This window comes from Ranitomeya imitator, chromosome 8 (genome assembly GCF_032444005.1).
Source record: "Ranitomeya imitator isolate aRanImi1 chromosome 8, aRanImi1.pri, whole genome shotgun sequence".
In the NCBI taxonomy this organism is placed as follows: Eukaryota; Metazoa; Chordata; class Amphibia; order Anura; family Dendrobatidae; genus Ranitomeya; species Ranitomeya imitator.
This window is the reverse complement of record NC_091289.1, coordinates 30059849-30087395: the sequence shown is the minus strand read 5'-3', so window position 1 is coordinate 30087395 and position 27547 is coordinate 30059849. Positions and strand designations below refer to the sequence as shown.

The 27547-nt window shown below is 44.3% G+C and overlaps 1 protein-coding gene across 3 annotated transcripts in view; it reads right to left on the bottom strand.

Annotated features, from left to right (window-relative positions):
* Window positions 1–27547, bottom strand: part of FAM107A (family with sequence similarity 107 member A) — a 142520-nt gene that overhangs the window by 23928 nt on the left and 91045 nt on the right. Inside the window, exon 1 of one of the 3 annotated variants that reach the window (XM_069736641.1) lies at window positions 10285–10360. The exons of the other annotated variants lie outside the window; for them this stretch is intronic. The gene's annotated coding sequence lies outside the window, so the exon portion shown is untranslated. Of the gene's footprint in view, window positions 1–10284; window positions 10361–27547 lie in introns of those variants that run through there. 3 annotated transcript variants of the gene reach the window in all.

The following is a 27547-nucleotide window of genomic DNA, read 5'->3' as shown; positions in this document are numbered from 1 at the left end:
GGAGGAAAAAGGCAGAAGCTTTTAGGCCTAAGAACACCATCCCACCTGTGAAACACGGGGGAAGCAGGATCATGTTGTGGGGGTTGTTTTGCTGCAGGAGGGACTGGCACACTTCACAAAATAGATATCATCATGAGAAAAGTAGATTATGTGACAATACTGAAGCAACATCTCAAGACATCAGCCGGGAAGTAAAAGCTTGGGTGGAAATAGGTCTTCCAAATGGACAATGACCTGAAGCATACTGCCAACATGGTAACAAAGTTTTAGATATTAATTGTTTTGTACTGTAGATATTACAAAGAAATAATACTCATATAATACTCATTAATGCAATGGTCCTCGTAATTCATTTTCGGGATTGCTATTTGAGTATTATTTCTTTGTAATATTTACAGTACAAAACAATTAATATCTAAAAATAAAGAAGGGTCTGTGTATGGGTACATCTCTGTCTTAGTGCAAACAGTCAAAGGAATCACTGGATAGATACCGGTAATTGAAATCTGATTATCCCGCTATGAAATACTTGTCGTAATGATATCTCGCCATTTACCTTCAAGCTGATTTCCAGGATCGTAAAAAAAACCTATTGTAAAACACCTCGTTATGCAAATGCAGTTAATATAAAGTAAATATGATTTACAGAAATGGAAGCAGCCGTGCTGGCGAGGAATATCAGTCCACGGAGCTGGCAGGGACGGCGCTTACAAAATGAACATTTGGCAGGATGCGCACAGATGGTACTGTTAGCGTGGAGAGGAGGGGCGGGCTGTAGGGAGAGAAAGAAAGTGGGCTCTACAGTTACAGGCCAACGGTAAGAAAATAGTCTGAAATCGCTTTGTACATCTTTTTTTTTATAGCAATAGCAGTAGTGATCAGTGAGGTGTTATCTAGGCATGCTCGGGTGCTAACTGAGTGTCTTCGGCGTGCTCGAAAAATATGTTCCAGACCCCGCGGTTACATGTCTCACGGCTATTCAACAGTCACAACACATGCGGGGATTGTCTAACAAACAGGAAATCCATGCATTAGGGATGTCGAACAGCCACGAGACATGCAGCTGCGGGGTCTCCAACATGTTTTTCGAGCACGCCGAAGTCACTCGGTTTGCACCCGAGCATGCTCACATAACACCTTATCCAAGCATGTTCACTCATCCCTAATTAGCAGTCATTTCTGCCATATACGAACATTCCTTAAAGTGATTTTCCTGAAATTGATAGCTATCAAAGTAGGAGAAAAATGAGCAGAAAGTACTTCATCCCAAACAATATCCCATAATAAAAAACTGATGGGAAAATAAATAAACTGAAGTGTATCATTGGTTTTCAAAGTAAGTACACCAGCCCCGTCAGGTTATAGTCAGGAGCTGCATATTCTTCAAGTTTTGTTCACTGTTTGCTCAAACTGCCGCCATGCTGCCTCGATTTTAAGATGAGCATTTTATAAGTGCAGCTATAGAGTGACAGAGCTCATGAGTCCAGGCTCCGCTCGCCTAGCTGACAGCTGCAGCTTGTACTGAGCAGAGGGAGATTTCAGCAAGAGCAAGGAGGAGGGACACTGAGGAGCTGTCAATCATCATAGGTGGGCAGAGATTGAGCTAAGCTTCTATAGGACTAAGAGGACTAAGACGTCATTGTGATACATGTTTTCAAAGTAAGTACACCAGCTTTATCGGGCCTAAGAGATATATTTAGCATCAGGAGTTTACATATTCTTCAAATCCAGCAAAGCTCTTGACACAATGCTGTACTTAGAATATATAAAATATATTAAAATACATCTATCTATATATATAATTGTCTAAGGGTTTTTCCGTCTGTCTGTCTGTCCTGGAAATCCCGCCTCTCTGATTGGTCGAGGCCGCCAGGCTTCGACCAATCAGAGACCGGCACAGCATCGACGTAGAAATCCCGCGTCTCTGATTGGTCGAGGCCGCCAGGCCTCGACCAATCAGCAACGGGCACAGCGACGATGATGTCAAAAAGGACGTAGACATCCCGCGCCTCGACCAATCAGAGACGGGCACAGCGACGATGATGTCATAATGGTTGCCATGGCGACGATGATGTCATGAAGGTTGCCTCGACCAATCAGCGACGGGCACAGTCTGCCGCGAATTCTGGAATCATCATTGTCCATATACTACGGGGACATGCATATTCTAGAATACCCGATGCGTTAGAATCGGGCCACAGTCTAGTCTATATATATACCGTATATACTCGAGTATAAGCCGAGATTTTCAGCCCAAATTTTTGGGCTGAAAGTGCCCCTCTCGGCTTATACTCGAGTCAATGTGGGTGGCAGGGTCGGCGGGTGAGGGGGTGAGGGCGCTGAGGTATACTTACCTAGTCCCAGCGATCCTCGCGCTGTCCCTGCCGTCCCACGGTCTTCTGTGCTGCAGCTTCTTCCCCTCTTCAGCGGCCACGTGGGACTGCTCATTAGAGATATGAATAAGCGGCTCCACCTCCCATAGGGGCGGAGCCGCCTATTCATTCCTCTAATCAGCGGTGCCGGTGACCGCTGACAGGAAGAGCTGCGGCACCGAAGACCAGGCAGAGGGACAGCGCGAGGATCGCCAGGACTAGGTAAGTATAGCATATTCACCTGTCCTCGTTCCAGCCGCCGAGCGTCGCTCCATCTTCCCGGCCGGCGCCTCCATCTTCCCGGTGTCTCTGCTCTGACTGTTCAGGCAGAGGGCGCGATGACGCATATAGTGTGCGCGGCGCCCTCTGCCTGATCAGTCAGAGCAGAGACGCCGGGAAGATGGAGGCGCCGGAACGAGACGCCGGGAGCTGCAATCAAGGGAGGTGAGTATGTGTTTTTTTTTTTATTGCAGCAGCGGCGGCAGAGATTTCTATGGGGCACAATGAACGGTGCAGAGCACCGTATATGGCACAGCAATGGGGCACAATGAACGGTGCAAAGCACCGTATATGGCACAGCAATGGGGCACAATGAACGGTGCAGAGCACCGTATATGGCACAGCAATGGGGCACAATGAACGGTGCAGAGCACCGTATATGGGCACAGATATGGGGCACAATGAACGGTGCAGAGCACCGTATATGGCACAGCAATGGGGCACAATGAACGGAGCAGAGCACCGTATATGGGCACAGATATGGGGCACAATGAACGGTGCAGAGCACCGTATATGGCACAGCAATGGGGCACAATGAACGGTGCAGAGCACTGTATATGGCACAGCAATGGGGCACAATGAACGGTGCAGAGCACCGTATATGGCACAGCAATGGGGCACAATGAACGGTGCAGAGCACTGTATATGGCACAGCAATGGGGCACAATGAACGGTGCAGAGCACTGTATATGGGGCACAATGAACGGTGCAGAGCACTATATGGCACAGCTATGGGGCACAATGAACGGTGCAGAGCACTATATGGGGCACAGCTATGGGGAAATAATGAACGGTGTAGAGCACTATATGGCACAGCTATGGGGAAATAATGATCTATTTTTATTTTTGAAATTCACCGGTAAATGCTGCATTTCCACCCTAGGCTTATACTCGAGTCAATAAGTTTTCCCAATTTTTTGTGGCAAAATTAGGGGGGTCGGCTTATACTTGGGTCGGCTTATACTCGAGTATATACGGTAATTGCCTAAGGGTTTTTCCGTCTGTCTGTCTGTCTGTCTGTCCTGGAAATCCCGGCTCTCTGATTGGTCGAGGCCGCCAGGCCTCGACCAATCAGCAACGGGCACAGCGACGATGATGTCATAAAGGACGTAGACATCTCACGTTTCTGATTCAGCGACGGGCACAGTATCGACGTAGATGTCATAATGGTTGCCATGGCGACGATGATGTCATAAAGGTTGCCTCGACCAATCAGCGACGGGCACAGTCTGCCGCGAATTCTGGAATCATCATTGTCCATATACTACGGGGACATGCATATTCTAGAATACCTGATGCGTCAATGTCCCCGTCAATGCGGGAATATGTTTGGTTTTTATTAAGTTGCCTAATAATTCTGCACAGTAATAGTTACCTGTACAAAACAGATATCTTCCTAAGATAGCCAAATCTAAAAGAACCCCACTCCAACTTCCAAAAATATTAAGCGTCCAACGATGTAAAGCCATCTGAAGGGGTTAAAATAATTTGCATCCACGAGCTTTGCTAATGCAATGATGCTCATGGCTGCAATAACCCCGGAAAATGAAGGTAAAGTAGGTCAATGACCTATATTTACCTTCATTTGCGGTGAGGCGCCCTCTGCTGGATGTTTCTAGATCGTGGGAACTTTACTAGAAAGCTCCCAGGCTCGAGTTCATATCAGGACAATGCCCTGTCTCCCGCACATACAGACCCCCAGTTAGACATTTAGTACAAATAATTAGGTACACCACATTAGAAGTGACGCAGCTGACAGTACCTGGTATCTTAATACCAAAGAAAAAAATATACGATCAAAAAACCCAACAATGAAATTAGAAAAATAACAAAATCTTTATTGGTTGGTTATAAAGCAGGACATTTGGCAAAGCCAGGAGGAGAGGAAAAAAGTACTCAAGCCACAATGTGCACATGGAAACGGCAGGGGTACAAGCATGAGGACCATCACATTAGTAACAAAGTAACAAAATCCACTTTATGAGATATAAATAGAATCAATTTGTATTAAATCAATCAGGGAAAGAAAACCAAAAATATGTTATACCAGGCCATGCCAGGAAACATATATGTAGACCATAAACATAGTATCTCCAGTACTGGCCGCACAGAGGCTGACCCAAAGTAGCTACATAATTACCTGAGCAGGCACTGGAAAGCGATGGTCCGCAGCGTGTACCCACCCCAACGAGCGTTTCGGCGTGATGAGCCTTTGTAGCTACTTTAGATTGTAAAACAATCTATATATATCTATATATATAATTGTCTAAGGGTTTTTCCGTCTGTCTGTCTGTCTGTCCTGGAAATCCCGGCTCTCTGATTGGTCGAGGCCGCCAGGCCTCGACCAATCAGCAACGGGCACAGCGACGATGATGTCATAAAGGACGTAGACATCTCACGTTTCTGATTCAGCGACGGGCACAGTATCGACGTAGATGTCATAATGGTTGCCATGGCGACGATGATGTCATAAAAGTTGCCTCGACCAATCAGCGACGGGCACAGTGTGCCGCGAATTCTGGAATCATCATTATCCATATACTACGGGGACATGCATATTCTAGAATACCCGATGCGTTAGAATCGGGCCACAATCTAGTATATATATAATTGTCTAAGGGTTTTTCCGTCTGTCTGTCTGTCTGTCTGTCCTGGAAATCCCGGCTCTCTGATTGGTCGAGGCCGCCAGGCCTCGACCAATCAGAGACCGGCACAGCATCGACGTAGAAATCCCGCGTCTCTGATTGGTCGAGGCCGCTAGGCCTCGACCAATCAGCAACGGGAACAGCGACGATGATGTCCCGTGTCTGATTGGTCGAGGCCGCCAGGCCTCGACCAATCAGCAACGGGCACAGCGACGATGATGTCATAATAGTTGCCATGGCGACGATGATGTCATAAAGGTTGCCTCGGCCAATCAGCGACGGACACAGTCTGCCGCGAATTCTGGAATCATCATTGTCCATATACTACGGGGACATGCATATTCTAGAATACCCGATGCGTTAGAATCGGGCCACAATCTAGTATAAAATAATGATAAAAGTAAAAATGATAACTTTAAAAAAACAAAACAATAATTCAAAATAATCTAAAATAAAGGTACAGCAAAATGTTAAGTTATTACTACTTGAATGCAGAAGTGAGTAGCCATTTTAATGGTCTTTGAAGATTCATAGGAAGCGGCGGCGGATTGGCTTCTCCAATGGAGCAGTTGATCTTTTCACGCCGCGTTGCAGTCGCCCCCTCCACCGGTCCATAACATCATATTAGAGATTTCTTCTTCTAGTGTCATTTTTGCACATAGGGTTAACACAACTCACTGCCTGACATTTCTCCAGCACTTTTCAGCTCATCACGCTGTTTACATAATTGCTTGTAAGTGCGCAAGAGCGTCCTCCTCCTCCTCCTCGTTCTTTCATCAGGCGAACAGCAGAATTCACACTAAGGGACAAATTCACAGGTTCCAAGTGAAATCGATGATAATATCAATCAGGTTCTGGCTTCTGAGTGGAGTGATCTTCATTTTTCGTTGCATCTTTTCTAAAGGTGATGCCCAAGTATTGTGTCCATAGCTAAATCTCAGAAATCTCACCCTTGGCTGATTTTGTCACTTAGACTATAACAATTATACACATATTATTATTATTGCTCCTTTAGGTAAAACAGGTAATAAATAGATATTTGGAAATGGCAAACCAATACTGTAGATTGCAGGATTTATGGAAAATAAAAGGCATCAGGCTAAGGCTTACTTCTGCCTTAATGGCGTTTTCCAAGACTACGATATTGATGACCTATCCGTATGGAAGGTCATCAATATCAGATAGGTAGAGGTCCGACACGTGGAGGGAAGTGAATGGGTGCTGAGCTATAGTACCCAAGAACGACCATTACACAGTGTACAGAGCTCTATATCAAGGTTGTGGCGTCGGTAAGCCAAACCTCCGACTCCTCAATTTCCCTGACTTCTGACTCCATGACTACGATTCCACAGCACTGATCACTACTGAGCATATACATAAAGTGCAGCACAGATTCATGTCAACTCCGACTCCACAGCACTGGTCACTACTGGGCATGTACATAAAGTGCAGCACAGATTCAGCTTAACTCCGACTCCGCAACACTGGTCACTACTGAGCATGTACATAAAGTGCAGCACAGATTCATCTCCACTACGACTCTACAGCACTGGTCACTACTGACATGTGCATAAAGTGCAGCACAGATTCATGTCAACTCCGACTCCACAGCACTGGTCACTACTGAGCATGTACATAAAGTGCAGCACAGATTCATCTCCACTACGACTCTACAGCACTGGTCACTACTGAGCATGTACATAAAGTGCAGCACAGATTCATGTCAACTCCGACTCCACAGCACTGATCACTACTGAGCATGTACATAAAGTGCAGCACAGATTCATGTCAACTCCGACTCCACAGCACTGGTCACTACTGAGCATGTACATAAAGTGCAGCACAGATTCATCTCCACTACGACTCTACAGCACTGGTCACTACTGAGCATGTACATAAAGTGCAGCACAGATTCATGTCAACTCCGACTCCACAGCACTGATCACTACTGAGCATGTACATAAAGTGCAGCACAGATTCATTTCCACTACGACTCTACAGCACTGGTCACTACTGAGCATGTACATAAAGTGCAGCACAGATTCAGCTCAACTCCGACTCCACAACACTGGTCACTAATGAGCATGTACATAAAGTGCAGCACAGATTCATCTCCACTACGACTCTACAGCACTGGTCACTACTGAGCATGTGCATAAAACGCAGCACAGATTCATCTCAACACCGACTCCGCAACACTGGTCACTACTGAGCATGTGTACATAAAGTGCAGCAAAGATTCATCTCCACTACGACTCCGCAACACTGGTCACTACCAGTGCAGTCGTCTCTGAACAGTAGAATAATATACCACAACTCCACTCCAGAGTCTGCTAAATCTTTTTGAAGGCCTTTTGCAGTCAAGCGGGGGTTCTGATTTGCCTCATTAGCAATCCTACCAACAGCTTTCACTGAAATTTTGCTTGGTCTTCCAGACCTTATCTTGACTTCCACTGCTCTTATCTGCCATTTCATAATTACATTTCGAACTGAGTAGAGGGCAACTTGAATACACTTTGCGATCTTCTTATGGCCTTCTCCTGCTTTGTGGGCCTCCACCATTCCCATTTTCAGAGTGCTAGGCAGCTGCTTAGAATAATCCATGGCTGTTGTTTTTTTGGTACAAGGTTAGAGGAGGCTGGGTTTTTATAAAGCTGGGAAATTTGCATCACCTGGCCTTTCCTAACAATGATAGTGAACAAGTCATAACCCTATCCGGCTAATTAAGGTCTAAACCCTTGGTTAAAGTTAATTTCCCTTTTTGTAATTTTTTTTTTTTTTTAAAACACAATATATTTTGCCTAAAATACAAATGAATGGTGTCATCCATCTTTAACTTTTGGCCTTTTAGAGATAATTTAATCTTCAATTTGCTAAACTGTTCACAATAACAGGAATTTTGACCAGGGGTGCCACTGTACGCCTTAGCTGCTATCAATGAGATTATCTGAGGAATGTTCTGCCAGGCTGAATGCACTTGGGAAAGCAAATCATTAACATCCACTGTGGCTCCCATGAGTGTGGAGTAGGGTGGCAAAATGTATGACAGTCGGACCCAATGGCGAAGGACAAAGACCGAAAAGGGCCCCTGTGTAAGAACAATATATGGGTCATCATAATGCACAATTCCATCTGTTTTGCAAGTGTAAATGGGTCCACTTACATATTGGACCCCTGGCCGGACTCCTATGGTCTACATTTAAGGTACACTAACAGGTCGGAGTTACATGCATTTGGTGGTAAAACCAGAGGTACGGACATTTCTCCAAAGTGTCCTAGGAGCAGTTTGCCAACACAACACCAGGTCATATGTTGACGATGCTACTTTGAGCAGCTTGTGTGGCCTAATCGACATACCATGGCTGCAGAATCTCCGGACTTGTCTCCCATCAAGGTCATCTGGGATGTCATTGGTCAACTGTAAATGGGAGGATAAATTTGCCGAACGAGTGCATCCCTGGCTCCTCTTATTATTACTCGGCCTGGTGCAACATCATTGTTGTGGCGTGACGCATGCCTGACGTCACACCAGGCCAGCTAATCAAATGAGGAGCCATGGATGGCGACAAGTAGCAGGTGGCCCGCATGGCTCCCGTTTGGCAACCACGGAACACTTTACCAGAGTCCAGTGAACTGATTCGCTCATCTCTACTCAGAATAACCCTTCAAGGTGTTCGTAGAAATCTCATAGTTTCCACACCGGTTTACTTCGAAAGAGATAAAAGATCCCCAAAATTAAAACTCGATCTTTGGGGTCCTTGTTACCCCTAACACCAGATATTGGATCCTGCCTGGCAGTCTACATAGACAACTAACTGGTGGACACAGACACATAAGGCCCCTGAGAAAGAAAAATATATGGGTCCTTTACAGTCCAAGAGCTCATTATGAGGCACAATTCCACCTGTTCTGGAGGTGGAGATGGCTCCCATTCCTCCTGGGCCCCCATGTGCCTACACAAGTTGCACCAATGATATCTCCACCCCGGCCCTAGACATTAGACTGTCACCAGATCCCCTTGAAATTATCAGGATCAACATTTTTTCTTATTATTATTTAAGCGACTCTCTTTTATCTCCTTTAGTTTTTGTGCTTTTCTTCATTACTTTACCCACTTAGAATTCATCATATGGGTACTCTTATGACCAAGAGACTATAAGACGAATTTATCCTGCAGTTTTGATGTATCCATTGTGTAATATCTGAATTTCCGATCAGTTCTGCTCAAACTCGAATGTAAACGGATCCCAACCACACCTAAAAGTCTACAATGTTTCCGGCAGAAACTTCCAGTTTACTTTGCTTGGTTTCGATAGGTTAGAATTATTGGTATGTTATTTGGAAAAAAGGTAATTAAAAAGGTGATTTGAACAACTGCCAGGCTAGGAATTTGGATGGACTGATTAATGGCTTCATTCTAGGGATTTGTGGGGGATTGCAATTAGATGAGATGGGGATTTTTGACTCCGACTCCTCTATTCTCCCCCATTTGATTCCAACATCCACTTCAATATTGACTGCTTTATAAATAGCTCATGTATATTCATTAGTAGTAAATACATTATTTCATAAACAGGAACCTTAGATGGACAGAATATGTATTTTTATATTTAATGGGTTCTTTCATCTTCATTAATGGATAATGTTGCAAAGTGCTTTATAAAACAAGTGAATTTGAATTTTTTATTTATTTAATGGCCTTCAACTTGATCTAGAACCATGGCGACTTGATGGACGAACGATCTGTAAGAAGATTGATCTTGTAGAGGCCTAGATAGGTCCACCAGGGTCTTCTCCACTGTTATGTTGCTGAACTTCCTCTTCGACTTGTTGCTTTTATTCTTCCGACCATGAGGTTCTTTTGTATTGATTGCTCTCTTCGTATGATGTGCCCAAAGTAGGTAAGTCGTAGGTTGGTAAGTCATGTTTTGACATGTCATAAGTCACGGCTTGTACATAATCTGTTACACCCGGTCCCGGTCCAGTACCTTCACGGGGTCCCCGTTGGGACTCCCACCCTGTGCTGGCCCCACACCGTCCTGCTGCAGCCTCTGCTTTCTCTCCTCCTCCTGCTTCCTGGCACGTGGCCAGTAGGTTCTCGGGTAGAGTGTTTACGTCGTGCGCGCGCTCCCGCTCTTAAAGAGACAGCGCGCATTTTTTCAAAAAGTACTTCTGACCAGACCAATGGCGTGTTAGTAATTACTATTTCTAGCCCCTCCAAAATAGGGAGGGTACCAGAGCAACAAGTATCCTCTGTTGCTGGCTTCCGGTTTCGGCTAGTGTGTGCTGTAGCTTCTGAAGTGTTTTGCCAGTGCTTCGCTTACACTGTTTGTCTCCGCAGACTGTCAGCTACCTGTTACCCGGCTATCCCGGACGACGACTGTTCTGTCTACGCCAGTTCCGTCACGTCCCGCCATTCAGCCATCCGTACCTCTGGACAATGCCAGTACCACCTGTGTCAGCTCCACGACATCTGTTTACCCTGCTTGTCCGTCTGTCCTGCTGGAACAGCTGCCACGTCTCCAGGGTCTAACTGGAGGTAGCACCCGTGTCCCATAGGCATTCCATTCCAACCCTGTTCGAGGGGACTTACCACGGGTGCCTGGGGCTCACATAGTCACGCCCCCTTCGGAGCCCCCCGGACCATGGTCCCAAGGTTCCACAAAAATATCAATGAAAAAACGAATGTGAACTTCACCACCTGTGGCTCCGCTTCCATTCGTTATAGTCTGGTCTTTTCTGTGGTTACATACAGATGCGAAAGATGAATGATAAAGAAACAAGACAGAAGAAGAATCGATGCCTTTGACACGTGGTGCTGGAGAAGGATATTATCAATACTATGGATGGCAAGAACTTTGCAATTTACCAAATGAAGGGTTTTTTAATTTCATAGTCTACAGCTCATTGCCAGTCTTCCAGGCCACCATTGAGGAGGACAGTTTCCTGGACATGGTGCGCTCATATGCAAGCTGCTTGCTATACAGCTTGTAAGCGCTGTTCTGAAGCTATACTGATCTGGCCAGCTTAAGTACTCCTACGCTTCTATGCAAAGATGCCTCTGTTAGTGCACAGTTCGAACTGTCAATGTCACGGGTGTGTCAGAGGCTGCAGGCAGTCGCATTGCATCTGGCTGCAGAAGGTCTCAGAGGTTGGCCTTGTAGACTAGTGGCCACCTCCCCATGGCCTTAATGGTGTCACCTGGATCTGGGTGTTTATAACTCCCAAGTTCCTGTTGGGAGATGCGGGTGTTATTTTCTATTTGCACTTTCCTGTTGAGGCTTGGAACTGGAGCAGTCGGCTAGTGTCCTCTTTGGAGTTTGAAGGAGGACAGTATTTCTCTCTGAGTCTACTCAAGCTAAGGTTCCCCTTGTTTTGTGTATCCTAGCTGTCTTTACTGTTAGTGGGGTTTGACCATTGTTCACCCTTTCCTTCCCTAAGCAGGGCTAACCGCTAGGGTCTGACAGGGACTAGCTATCCTGTTCGGCGATAGGTGAGGATCCTATTTAGGGTTTCTTAGGGCAGACAGGATGATGTTAGTTCTGCTTAGAGGTCTCCGCTCCCCGCTTCCCTAATATTGGGCCACCTTCCCCTTATCCCTTTGAGTTGCACTTAGTCTGTCTTACACGGTGAGTGACAGTCAATCATCAGGCGTGCAGGAAGCGGGGAGGCTGGGAAGCGTTTTGCTCCTGAAAATTGCAGACCAGGTTGTCCCAACTTAAAATGCCCCATTGGAAGGTTCAGTGGCCATACATGCACACTACACTAGAGATTTCCCACCCTATGCGTTCAAAGTAGGGCGTAACTAGAGTGTGAATGGAGACTAAGATGGATATGAGTTTCATGTTTGACCAACTTACAATATCTTACTACTGTCCCTAACTTCTAGTCTTGAAGGACTCCGTAAGGAATAATAACAATTTTCAAATTTTTGTACCGGAGTTTCCCTTTAAGAGAGCACGCGAGGAATCCTCTTTATGTATGAGGCAATGGGTTTAATCTGCTTTTCTTTTTATGAACCTGGGCAATGTGCTCTTATCTTCATCAGTGATATTAAACATAAAATTGTGTTTCCATAGCAAATGCTCTCATTTCCCATCTCAGGATTATTTTTCTGATATTTGATTTGGGAGAGAAAACTGTTCGCATGAACTCATATCTGACTTTTATTTATCTGATTGCGTAAAATGGTGGCAAATTAACCCTAATGCAGAATTGGTGCTGAAACTGATGTCTCCAGTAGCTCTTGAATATAATAAACACGGAAAACAGTAATCAGTTTTACGGCAATTCTCTAGACTTAATTGCCTTTATTATCTGTAGTATTTACCGGATAAACTTTTATTTCTCAGTGTTGGTTTAGGTTACTTAGTTGTGAGTAATCATTGTGGAATGGAGTTCTGATCACGTTGCATTTCCTGGCGAAACGGCAGCCAACCTGAACAAGCAGAGCTGCAGTATAAAAAAGTTTGTCAAACAGGAACCTCTGATGAGACATGGATTTTAGACTATCTTAAGGCAATGTTCACACTCAGTTTTTTTGAGAAGTTAAAAAAAAATTATTAATTTTTCAAGTGGATCAGTAATCAGAATTAGGGCTCATTCCCACTTGCGATGAAATCGGACAAATGCAATCCGATTAAAAATCAGATTGCATTCGGATCAATGTTATTCTATCATTGTGTGTTAATCTGCAATTTTTTTCCAGCTCGGATCGAATCACGATCGGACTGGAAAAAAATCGTAGCATGCTGTGATTGTAATCGACATTTGGATCGCATTCTTGCAATAGAAAAAAAAATTACACAGCACCCACACCATGCAAGTGCTGTCTGATTTTTTTCACATCAATCTCCTTTGAAAAGCCGGCAATTCATCTGCCACGTACAGCAAAATCACAGCAGGACCCGACAGGTTATACTAGATAGATTACATACAGAACATACACATAGAATAGATAAATATATAGATGTCAGTGACATATATAATTAGTACAGTGTGTGCGGCTTACTGTACATGTATTTAATTATTAAAAGATTATTTTTCTGAAAAAAACGGTGTGTGATCCTGCGTAATTTCAGCAGAATAAAAGACGTCAGCTGGGGGCCAATGTTTATAGCCTAGGAAGAGGGTAATACCCATGGAGCTTCCCAGGATATTAATATCGTCTCACAGCTGTATACTTAGCTTTTACTGGATTAAAAAAAATGATGTAGGGTCCCTCTATAATTAATAACAAGCAAAGGATAGGCAGACAGCTGCGGGCTGATATTAATAGCCTAGGAAGGGACCATGGATACTTGCCCCCAAGGCTAAAAACATCAGCTCTCAGCCAAGAAAAGGCGTATCTATGAGATGTGCAAATTCTGGCACTTAGCTTTGCTATCCCCACTTGCCATGTTTTTGTTTGATAGCTTGTGACTATCCATCATCCTCTTGATTACATTCCAGAGGTTTTCAATGGGGTTCAGGTCTGGAGACTGGGCTGTCCATGACAGGGTTTTGATGTGGTGGTGTCTTAATTTTTGCCAGAGCTGTATGTATACAGTGCCTTGCGAAAGTATTCGGCCCCCTTGAAATTTTCAACCCTTTCCCACATATCATGCTTCAAACATAAAGATACCAAATGTAAATTTTTGGTGAAGAATCAACAACAAGTGGAACACAATTGTGAAGTTGAACAAAATTTATTGGTTATTTTAAATTTTAGTGGAAATTCAAAAACAGAAAGTAGAGAGTGCAATATTATTCGGCCCCTTTAACTTAATACTTTGTTGCGCCACCTTTTGCTGCGATTACAGCTGCAAGTCGCTTGGGGTATGTCTCCATCAGTTTTGTACATCGAGAGACAGAAATTCCTGCCCATTCTTCCTTTGTAAACAGCTCGAGCTCAGTGAGGTTTGATGGAGATCGTTTGTGAACAGCAGTTTTCAGCTCTTTCCACAGATTCTCGATTGGATTGAGGTTTGGACTTTGACTTGGCCATTCTAACACCTGGATACGTTTATTTGTGAACCATTCCATTGTAGATTTTGCTTTATGTTTGGGATCATTGTCTTGTTGGAAGACAATTCTCCGTCTCAGTCTCAGGTCTTTTGCAGACTCCAACAGGTTTTCTTCAAGAATGGTCCTGTATTTGGCTCCATCCATCTTCCCATCAATTTTAACCATCTTCCCTGTCCCTGCTGAAGAAAAGCAGGCCCAAACCATGATGCTGCCACCAACATGTTTGACAGTGGGGATGGTGTGTTCAGGGTGATGAGCTGTGTTGCCTTTACGCCAAACATATCGTTTGGCATTGTTGCCAAAAAGTTCGATTTTGGTTTCATCTGACCACAGCACCTTCTTCCATATGTTTGGTGTCTCCCAGGGGGCTTGTTGCAAACTTTAAACAACACTTTTATGGATATCTCTGAGAAATGGCTTTCCTCTTGCAACTCTTCCATAAAGGCAAGATTTTTTCAGTGTACGACTGATTGTTGTCCTATGGACAGACTGTCCCACCTAAGCAGTAGATCTCTGCAGTTCATCCAGAGTGATCATGGGCCTCTTGGCTGCATCTCTGATCAGTCTTGTTTGAGATGAAAGTTTAGAAGGACCGCCGTGTCTTGGTAGATTTGCAGTGGTATGATACTCCTGCCATTTCAATATGATTGCTTGCACAGTGCCCATTGGAATGTTTAAAGTTTTGGAAATCATTTTGCATCCAATTCCAGCTTTAAACTTCTCCACAACAGTATCACAAACCTGCCTGTTGTGTTCCTTGGTGTTCATGATGCTCTCTGACAGAACCCTGAGACTATCACAGAGCAGGTGCATTTATACGGAGACTTGAATACACACAGGTGGATTATATTTATCATCACTAGGCATTTAGGACAACATTGGATCATTCAGAGATCCACAATGAACTTCTGGAGTGAGTTTGCTGCACTGAAAGTAAAGGGGCCGAATAATATTGCAAGCCCCACTTTTCAGTTTTTGAATTTCCACAAAAATGTAAAATAACCAAAAAATTTCATTCAACTTCACAATTATGTTCCACTTGTTGTTGTTGATTCTTCACCAAAAATTTACATTTGGTATCTTTATGTTTGAAGCATGATATGTGGGAAAAGGTTGTAAAGTTCAAGGGGGCCTGTAAGCGCGGCAGATAAATTGCTAGCTTTTATTCTATCTATTATAAGGTATATAGGTGTGTGTGTGTGTGTATATATATATATATATATATATATATACATACTAGCTATTGAACCCGTTCTACGCCCGGGTGGCGAGCATTTATATTGGTATATGGTCTCCATCCTGGTATGTGCTGCTCCATCCTGCGCCCCCATCCTGTCATGTGCTGCTCCCATCCTGCGCCCCCATTCTGTCATGTGCTGCTCCCATCCTGCGCCTCCATTCTGTCATTTGCTGCTCCCATCCTGTCATTTGCTGCTCCCATCCTGCGCCCGTTCTGTCATTTGCTGCTCCCATCCTGCGCCCGTTCTGTGATTTGCTGCTCCCATCCTGCGTCTCCGTTCTGTCATTTGCTGCTGCCATCCTGCGCCCATTCTGTCATGTGCTGCTGCCATCCTGCGCCCGTTCTGTCATGTGCTGCTGCCATCCTGCGCCCGTTCTGTCATGTGCTGCTGCCATCCTGCGCCCGTTCTGTCATGTGCTGCTGCCATCCTGCGCCCGTTCTGTCATGTGCTGCTGCCATCCTGCGCCCGTTCTGTCATGTGCTGCTGCCACCCTGCGCCCGTTCTGTCATGTGCTGCTCCCATCCTGCGCCCGTTGTCATGTGCTGCTCCCATCCTGCGCCCGTTCTGTCATGTGCTGCGGCCATCCTGCGCCCGTTCTGTCATGTGCTGCTCCCATCCTGCGCCCGTTGTCATGTGCTGCTCCCATCCTGCGCCCGTTCTGTCATGTGCTGCGGCCATCCTGCGCCCGTTCTGTCATGTGCTGCGGCCATCCTGCGCCCGTTCTGTCATGTGCTGCTGCCATCCTGCGCCCCTGTTCTGTCATGTGCTGCTGCCATCCTGCGCCCGTTCTGTCATGTGCTGCTGCCATCCTGCGCCCGTTCTGTCATGTGCTGCTGCCATCCTGCGCCCGTTCTGTCATGTGCTGCTGCCATCCTGCGCCCGTTCTGTCATGTGCTGCGGCCATCCTGCGCCCGTTCTGTCATGTGCTGCTGCCATCCTGCGCCCGTTCTGTCATGTGCTGCTGCCATCCTGCGCCCGTTCTGTCATGTGCTGCGGCCATCCTGCGCCCGTTCTGTCATGTGCTGCTGCCATCCTGCGCCCCTGTTCTGTCATGTGCTGCTGCCATCCTGCGCCCGTTCTGTCATGTGCTGCTGCCATCCTGCGCCCGTTCTGTCATGTGCTGCGGCCATCCTGCGCCCGTTCTGTCATGTGCTGCGGCCATCCTGCGCCCGTTCTGTCATGTGCTGCTGCCATCCTGCGCCACCATTGTATTATATGCCCCCCGCTCCAGTGTGTATGCCCCCGAATGCTGCTGCCATATAAAAAAAAATAAAAATACCATACTCACCTATCGTCCGGCTCCACTGCAGGTATGTCTTCAAGAAAATGGCGCCGGAAAGCGGGGACTGCGCAGGCGCCGATTCCGGCAGCAGGAATCGGCGCCTGCGCAGTCCGCGCTTTCCGGCGCCATTTTCTTGAATACACACCTGCAGTGGAGCCGGAGTGTGTCTTCAAGAAAATGGCGCCGGAAAGCGCGGACTGCGCAGGCGCCGATTCCGGCAGCAGGAATCGGCGCCTGCGCAGTCCGCGCCCTCCGGAGCCGGGAGCAGAGGAGCCGGGAGACGGAGCCGCAAGCAGCGCTGGAACCGGGAAAGGTGAGTATACTTACCCTCCCTCCTGGCGGTCCCTGACTCTCCGGTGGAGATCGCGGTATGCGTTCAGTGCTTACGCATACCGCGATCTCCCGGGAGCGTCGCTCTGTGAGGCCCAGACTGCGCCGGCGCTTGCGCAGTCTATAGAGGCTTCGGACAGAGTGACGCTCCCAGCGTTATATTATAGATATATATATATATATATACTAGCTGAATAGCCCGGCGTTGCCTGGGCATAGTAAATATCTGTGGTTAGTTATAGCACCTCACGTCTCTTATTTTCCCATCATGCCTCTCATTTTCTCCCTAACACCTCTCATTTTCTCCCTTACACCTCTCATTGTCTCCCTTACACCTCTCATTTTCCCCCTCACTCCTCTTATTTTCCCCCTCACTCCTCTCATTCCCCCCTAACACTTGTCATTTCGACCTCACATCTGTCATTTTCCGATCACTCCACTATTTTCCCTCACTCCTCTCATTTTGCACTCACACCTTTTCATTTTCACCTCAGTATATACATGTTTGTCATCTCCCTTATATATAGTATACACCTGTATGTCTTCTCTTGTATATAGTATATACCTGTATGTCATCTCCCCTGTAAATAGTATATACCTGCTGTATGTCATCTCCTCCTGTATATTGTATATACCCACGTGTCATCTCCTCCTGTATATAGTATATACCTGTATGTCATCTCTTCTGTATATACTATATACCTGTATGTCATCTCTTCCTATATATAGTATATACCTGTATGTCATCTCCTATATATAGTATATACCTGTATGTCATCTCCCCTGTATATAGTATATATCTGCTGTATGTCATCTCCTCCTCTATATACCTATGTTTCATCTCCTCTTTTATATAGTATATACTTGTATGTCATCTCCTCCTGTATATAGAATATACATGTGTCATCTCCTCCTGTATATAGTATGTACCTGTAAGTCATCTCCTCCTGTATATAGTATATACCTGTGTATCATCTGCTCCTGTTAATAGTATATACCTGTGTCATCTCCTCCTGTATATAGTATATACCTGTATGTCATCTCCTCCTGTATATATTATATACCTGTGTGTCATCTCCACTGTATATAGTATATACCTGTGTGTCATCGCCCCTGTATATAGTATGTACCTGTATGTCATCTCCCCTGTATATAGTATATACCAGGTTGTCATCTCCTCCTGTATATAGTATATACCTGTATGTCATCTCCTCCTGTATATAGTATATACCTGTGTGTCATCTCCCCTGTATATAGTATATATGTGTGTGTCATCTCCTCCTGTATATAGTATATACCTGTGTGTCATCTCCTCCTGTATATAGTATATACCTGTGTGTCATCTCCTCCTGTATATAGTATATACCTGTGTGTCATCTCCTCCTGTATATAGGATATACCTGTATGTCATCTCCTCCTGTATATAGTATATACCTGTATGTCATCTCCTCCTGTATATAGTATATACATATGTCATCTCCTCCTGTATATAGTATATACATGTGTGTCATCTGCTCCTGTATATAGTATATACCTGTGTGTCATCTTCTCCTGTATATAGTATATACCTGTGTGTCATCTTCTCCTGTATATAGTATATACCTGTGTGCCATCTCCTCCTGTATATAGTATATGCCTGTGTGTCATCTCCTCCTGTATATAGTATATACCTGTGTCATCTCTCCTGTATATAGTATATACCTGTGTGTCATCTCCTCCTGTATATAGTATATATCTGTGTGTCATCTCCTCCTGTATTAGACCTCGTTCACATGTTATTTGGTCAGTATTTTTACCTCAGTATTTGTAAGCTAAATTGGCAGCCTGATAAATCCCCAGCCAACAGGAAGCCTTCCCCCCTGGCAGTATATATTAGCTCACACATACACATAATAGACAGGTCATGTGACTGACAGCTGCCGTATTTCCTATATGGTACATTTGTTGCTCTTGTAGTTTGTCTGCTTATTAATCAGATTTTTAGTTTTGAAGGATAATACCAGACTTGTGTGTGTTTTAGGGCGAGTTTCATGTGTCAAGTTGTGTGTGTTGAGTTGTGTGTGGCGACATGCATGCAGCGACTTTTGTGAGATGAGTTTTGTGTGGCGACATGCGTGTAGCAACTTTTTGTGTGTCGAGTTGCATGTGACAGGTTAGTGTAGCAAGTTGTGTGCAGCAAGATTTGCGCATGGCGAGTTTTGTGCGTGGCGAGTTTTATGTGTGGTGCGTTTTGAGTATGTGCAAGTTTTGTGTGAGGCAACTTTTGCATGTGTTGCAACTTTTGTGCATGTGGCAATTTTTCCGCGTGTGCAATTTTTCCACCTGTGGCGAGTTATCCATGAGGTGAGTTTTGCACGTGTGGCGAGTTTTGCGTGAGCCTAGTTTTGCATGTGGCGAGTTTCGTGCGTGGCGAGTTTTGAGCGGCGACTGTTGTATTTCGACTTTTATGTGGCGAGGTTGGTGTATGTGTGGTGAAATGTGTGCTGAGGGTAATATGTGTTCAAGCACGTGGTAGTGTGTGGCGCATTTTGTGTGTGTGTTCATATCCCCGTGTGTGGTGAGTATCCCATGTCGGGGCCCCACCTTAGCAACTGTACGGTATATACTCTTTGGCGCCATCGCTCCCACTCTTTAAGTCCCCTTGTTCACATCTGGCAGCTGTCAATTTGCCTCCAACATTTTTCCTTTCACTTTTTCCCCATTATGTAGATAGGGGCAAAATTGTTTGGTGAATTAGAAAGCGCGGGGTTAAAATTTCACCTCACAACCTAGCCTATGACGCTCTCGGAGTCCAGACGTGTGACTGTGCAAAATTTTGTGGCTGTAGCTGCGACGCCTCCAACACTTTTCCTTTCACTTTTTCCCCATTATGTAGATAGGGGCAAAATTGTTTAGTGAATTGGAACGCGCGGGGTTAAAATTTCGCCTCACAACATAGCCTATGACGCTCTTGGGGTCCAGACGTGTGACTGTGCAAAATTTTGTGGCTGTAGCTGCGACAGTGCAGATGCCAATCCCGGACATACACACACACATACATACACACATTCAGCTTTATATATTAGACTAGCTGAAGAGCCCGGCGTTGCCTGGGCATAGTAAATATCTGTGGTTAGTTATAGCGTCTCTTATTTTCCCATCATGCCTCTCATTTTCTCCCTTACACCTCTCATTTTCCCCCTCACTCCTCTTATTTTCCCCCTCACTCCTCTCATTCCCCCCTCACTCCTCTCTTTCCCCCTAACACTTGTCATTTCGACCTCACATCTGTCATTTTCCGATCACTCCACTATTTTCCCTCACTCCTCTCATTTTGCACTCACACCTTTTCATTTTCACCTCACACCCCTCATTTTCACCTCAGTATATACATGTTTGTCATCTCCCTTATATATAGTATACACCTGTATTTCTTGTCTTGTATATAGTATATACCTGTATGTCATCTCCCCTGTAAATAGTATATACCTGCTGTATGTCATCTCCTCCTGTATATTGTATATACCCACGTGTCATCTCCTCCTGTATATAGTATATACCTGTATGTCATCTCTTCTGTATATACTATATACCTGTATGTCATCTCTTCCTATATATAGTATATACCTGTATGTCATCTCCTATATATAGTATATACCTGTATGTCATCTCCCCTGTATATAGTATATATCTGCTGTATGTCATCTCCTCCTCTATATACCTGTTTCATCTCCTCTTTTATATAGTATATACTTGTATGTCATCTCCTCCTGTATATAGAATATACATGTGTCATCTCCTCCTGTATATAGTATGTACCTGTAAGTCATCTCCTCCTGTATATAGTATATACCTGTGTATCATCTGCTCCTGTTAATAGTATATACCTGTGTCATCTCCTCCTGTATATAGTATATACCTGTATGTCATCTCCTCCCGTATATAGTATATACCTGAGTGTCATCTCCACTGTATATAGTATATACCTGTGTGTCATCTCCTTCTGTATATAGTATATACCTGTGTGTCATCTCCCCTGTATATAGTATATACCAGGTTGTCATCTCCTCCTGTATATAGTATATACCTGTATGTCATCTCCTTCTATATATAGTATATACCTGTGTGTCATCTCCTCCTGTATATAGTATATACCTGTGTGTCATCTCCCCTGTATATAGTATATATGTGTGTGTCATCTCCTCCTGTATATAGTATATACCTGTGTGTCATCTCCTCCTGTATATAGTATATACCTGTGTGTCATCTCCTCCTGTATATAGGATATACCTGTATGTCATCTCCTCCTGTATATAGTATATACCTGTATGTCATCTCCTCCTGTATATAGTATATACGTATGTCATCTCCTCCTGTATATAGTATATACATGTGTGTCATCTGCTCCTGTATATAGTATATACCTGTGCGTCATCTGCTCCTGTATATAGTATATACCTGTGTGTCATCTCCTCCTGTATATAGTATATACCTGTGTGTCATCTCCTCCTGTATATAGTATATACCTGTTTGTCATCTCTCCTGTATATAGTATATACCTGTGTGTCATCTCCTCCTGTATATAGTATATATCTGTGTGTCATCTCCTCCTGTATTAGACCTCGTTCACACGTTATTTGGTCAGTATTTTTACCTCAGTATTTGTAAGCTAAATTGGCAGCCTGATAAATCCCCAGCCAACAGGAAGCCCTCCCTCCTGGCAGTATATATTAGCTCACAAATACACATAATAGACAGGTCATGTGACTGACAGCTGCCGTAATTCCTATATGGTACATTTGTTGCTCTTGCAGTTTGTAAGTTGTGTGTGTTGAGTTGCGTGTGGCGACATGCATGTAGCGACTTTTGTGAGATGAGTTTTGTGTGGCGACATGCGTGTAGCAACTTTGTGTGTCGAGTTCCATGTGACAGGTTAGTGTAGCAAGTTGTGTGCAGCAAGTTTTGCGCATGGCGAGTTTTGCGCGTGGCGAGTTTTATGTGTGGTGCGTTTTGAGTATGTGCAAGTTTTGTGTGAGGCAACTTTTGCATGTGTTGCAACTTTTGTGCATGTGGCAATTTTTCCGCGTGTGCAAGTTTTACGTGTGGCGCGTTTTCCATGAGGTGAGTTTTGCACGTGTGGGGAGTTTTGCATGTGGCGAGTTTTGCGCGTGGCGAGTTTTGAGCGGCGACTTTTGTGTTTCGACTTTTATGTGGCGAGGTCGGTGTATGTGTGGTGAAATGTGTGCTGAAGGTGGTATATGTGTTCAAGCACGTGGTAGTTTGTGGCGCATTTTGTGTGTGTGTTCATATCCCCGTGTGTGGTGAGTATCCTCATGTCGGGGCCCAACCTTAGCAACTGTACGGTATATACTCTTTGGCGCCATCGCTCTCATTCTTTAAGTCCCCCTTGTTCACATCTGGAAGCTGTCAATTTGCCTCCAAGACTTTTCCTTTCACTTTTCCCCATTATGTAGATAGGGGCAAAATTGTTTGGTGAATTGGAATGCGCGGGGTTAAAATTTCACCTCACAACATAGCCTATGACGCTCTCAGGGTCCAGACGTGTGACTGTGCAAAATTTTGTGGTTGTAGCTGCGACGCCTCCAACACTTTTCCTTTCACTTTTTCCCCATTATGTAGATAGGGGCAAAATTGTTTGGTGAATTGGAACGCGCAGGGTTAAAATTTCGCCTCACAAAATAACCTATGACGCTCTCGGGGTCCAGACGTGTGACTGTGCAAAATTTTGTGGCTGTAGCTGCGACGGTGCAGATGCCAATCCCGGACATACAGACATACACACATACATACACACATTCAGCTTTATATATATACTAGCTGAAGAGCCCGGCGTTGCCTGGGCATAGTAAATATCTGTGGTTAGTTATAGCACGTCACTTCTCTTATTTTCCCTAACACTTGTCATTTCGACCTCACATCTGTCATTTTCTGATCACTACACTATTTTCCCTCACTCCTCTCATTTTGCACTCACACCTTTTCATTTTCACCTCACACCTCTCATTTTCACCTCAGTATATACATGTTTGTCATCTCCCTTATATATAGTATACACCTGTATGTCATCTCCTGTATATAGTATATACCTGTATGTCATCTCCCCTGTATATAGTATATACCTGCTGTGTGTCATCTTCCCTGTATATAGTATATACCTGTATGTCATCTCCTCCTATATATAGTATATACCTGTATGTCATCTCCTCCTATATATAGTATATACCTGTATGTCATCTCCTCCTATATATAGTATATACCTGTATGTCATCTCCTTCTATATATAGTATATACCTGTATGTCATCTCCTCCTGTATATAGTATATACCTGTGTGTCATCTCCCCTGTATATAGTATATATCTGTGTGTCATCTCCTCCTGTATATAGTATATACCTGTATGTCATCTTCTATATATAGCATATACCTGTATGTCATCTCCTCCTGTATATAGTATATACCTGTAGGTAATCTGCTCCTGTATATAGTATATACCTGTGTGTCATCTCCTCCTGTATTTAGTATATACATGTATGTCATCTCCTCCTGTATATAGTATGTACCTGTATGTCATCTCCTCCTCTATATAGTATATACCTGTGTGTTATCTCTCCTGTATATAGTATATATCTGTGTGTCATCTCCCCTGTATATAGTATATACCTGTGTGATCTCCTGTATTAGACCTCGTTAACACGTTACTTGCTCAGTATTTTTACCTCAGTATTTGTAAGATAAATTGGCAGCGTGATAAATCCCCAGCCAACAGGAAGCCCTCCCCCTGGCAGTATATATTAGCTCACACATACACATAATAGACAGGTCATGTGACTGACAGCTGCCGTATTTCCTATATGGTACATTTGTTGCTCTTGTAGTTTGTCTGCTTATTAATCAGATTTTTATTTTTGAAGGCTAATACCAGACTTGTGTGTGTTTTAGGGCGAGTTTCGTTTGTCAAGTTGTGTGTGTTGAGTTGTGTGTGGGGACATGCATGTAGCGACTGTTGTGAGATGAGTTTTTTGTGGCAACATGCGTGTAGCAACTTTTTGTGTGTCGAGTTGCATGTAACAGGTTAGTGTAGCAAGTTGTGTGCAGCAAGTTTTGCGCATGGCGAGTTTTGCGCGTGGTGAGTTTTATGTCTGGTGCCTTTTGAGTATGTGCAAGTTTTGTGTGAGGCAACTTTTGCATTTGTTGCAAATTTTGTGCATGTGGCAATTTTTCCGCGTGTGCAAGTTTTGCGTGTGGCGAGATTTCCATGAGGTGAGTTTTGCACTTGTGGCGAGTTTTACGTGAGCCTAGTTTTTGCATGTGGCGAGTTTTGCGCGTGGCGAGTTTTGAGCGGCGACTTTTGTGTTTCGACTTTTATGTGGCGAGGTTGGTGTATTTGTGGTGAAATGTGTGCTGAGGGTAATATGTGTTCAAGCACGTGGTAGTGTGTGGCGCATTTTGTGTGTGTGTTCATATCCCTGTGTGTGGTGAGTATCTCATGTCGGGGCCCCACCTTAGCAACTGTACGGTATATACTCTTTTGCGCCATCGCTCTCATTCTTTAAGTCCCCCTTGTTCACATCTGGCAGCTGTCAATTTGCCTCCAACACTTTTCCTTTCACTTTTTCCCCATGATGTAGATAGGGGCAAAATTGTTTTGTGAATTGGAAAGCACGGGGTTAAAATTTCACCTCACAACGTAGCCTATGATGCTCTGAGGGTCCAGACGTGTGACACTGCAAAATTTTGTTGCTGTAGCTGCGACGCTTCCAACACTTTTCCTTTCACTTTTTTCCCCATTATGTAGATAGGGGCAAAATTGTTTGGTGAATTGGAACGCGCGGGATTAAAAATTTCTCCTCACAATATAGCCTATGACGCTCTCGGGGTCCAGACGTGTGACTGTGCAAAATTTTGTGGCTGTAGCTGCGACGGTGCAGATGCCAATCCCGGACATACACACACACACACACACATTCAGCTTTATATAGTAGATACATATGCTCTGTGTAAAAGTTCCATGTTAAAATCACATTGCAATCGGATAGCGATCGCACAGCATGCGGATGTAAATTGGATGCTAGTTGTGAGAAATCGGATTGTACTCGCATGACACTCGTGCGACTCTCGGAAGGGAGACTCGGACCGATTTTTCATACGTTTGGTGTGACTCCGGCCTTAACGAAAAACTAACAAGACAGAATTCTTGCTGGTTGGTCAGTGATCAAATACTTGCAATAAAATGCAATTTAATCATGTAAGAATCATATAATGTGATTTTCTGGATTTTATTTTTAGATTCTGTCTCTCACAATTGATGTGTATCTATGATAAAAATGACAGATCTCTCCATTCTTTGTAGATTGGAAAACTTAGAAAACCGTCAGTGTATCAAATACTTATTTTTCCCAGCGTAGTTGTCAACTATTGGCAGATGCGGTAATGCACGTCTATGGAGGAACAGTCGTGAGTGGGCAGTCATGTGAATCCATGGCCAAGATTTGGAAACTTGCAGTCACGTGCCAAGTAGATTCTCTTGCGCAGCTCTCAAAGATGACGAGCTGGCGGATTTAGTCGGCACAAGACCAGTATTTGCAAATGGTGCACATGCAGTCACACTGGAGCTGCGACTATAAGGGAATAGTGACAGTGCGCTCATCATTCAGCTGCCGGCAGCCACACAGAGTGAAGACAGACTTTTTTTTATCAGCCCAGAAAAGCCCTTTATTACTAGCTACTATCAGTGCCCCCATAACATTGATAGCAATATTCAGTGTCCTTATAACATGGCAACAAACAGAGAGTGCATCCATAAAAATGCCAGCTACTTCCAGTGTAACGGCATTGTCAGCCGCAGTCAGTGCCTCCATAGTATTACCAGCTACTATTAGTCTCCCTGTAACATTGTCAGTCAGTGCCTCCATAGTATTACCAGCTACTATTAGTCTCCCTGTAACATTGTCAGTCGCAGTCAGTGCCTCCATAGTATTACCAGCTACTATTAGTCTCCCTATAACATTGTCAGTCGCAGTCAGTGCCTCCATAGTATTATCAGCTACTATTAGTCTCCCTATAACATTGTCAGCCACAGTCAGTGCCTCCATAGTATTACCAGCTACTATTAGTCTCCCTATAACATTGTCAGCCACAGTCAGTGCCTCCATAGTATTACCAGCTACTATTAGTCTCCCTATAACATTGTCAGTCGCAGTCAGTGCCTCCATAGTATTATCAGCTACTATTAGTCTCCCTATAACATTGTCAGCCACAGTCAGTGCCTCCATAGTATTACCAGCTACTATTAGTCTCCCTATAACATTGTCAGCCACAGTCAGTGCCTCCATAGTATTACCAGCTACTATTAGTCTCCCTATAACATTGTCAGTCGCAGTCAGTGCCTCCATAGTATTATCAGCTACTATTAGTCTCCCTATAACATTGTCAGCCACAGTCAGTGCCTCCATAGTATTACCAGCTACTATTAGTCTCCCTATAACATTGTCAGCCACAGTCAGTGCCTCCATAGTATTACCAGCTACTATTAGTCTCCCTATAACATTGTCAGTCGCAGTCAGTGCCTCCATAGTATTACCAGCTACTATTAGTCTCCCTATAACATTGTCAGTCGCAGTTAGTGCCTCCATAGCATTACCAGCTACTATTAGTCTCCCTAAAACATTGTCAGTCACAGTCAGTGCCTCCATAGTATTGTCAGCTACTATTAGCCTCCCCATAATATTGACAGCCACAGTCAGTGCCTCCATAGTATTACACCTACTATTAGTCTCCCTATAACATTGCCAGCCACGGTCAGTGCCTCCATAGTATTGTGTCACTTACTATTAGTCTCGCATAACATTGTCAGTCGCAGTCAGTGCCTCCATAGTATTACCAGCTACTATTAGTCTCCCTATAACATTGTCAGTCGCAGTCAGTGCCTCCATAGTATTACCAGCTACTATTAGTCTCCGTATAACATTGTCAGTCGCAGTCAGTGCCTCCATAGTATTACCAGCTACTATTAGTCTCCCTATAACATTGTCAGTTGCAGTCAGTGCCTCCATAGTATTACCAGCTACTATTAGTCTCCCTATAACATTGTCAGTCGCAGTCAGTGCCTCCATAGTATTACCAGCTACTATTAGTCTCCCTATAACATTGTCAGTCACAGTCAGTGCCTCCATAGCATTACCAGCTACTATTAGTCTCCCGAAACATTGTCAGTCGCAGTCAGTGCCTCCATAGTATTACCAGCTACTATTAGTCTCCCTATAACATTGTCAGTCGCAGTTAGTGCCTCCATAGCATTACCAGCTACTATTAGTCTCCCTAAAACATTGTCAGTCACAGTCAGTGCCTCCATAGTATTGTCAGCTACTATTAGCCTCCCCATAATATTGACAGC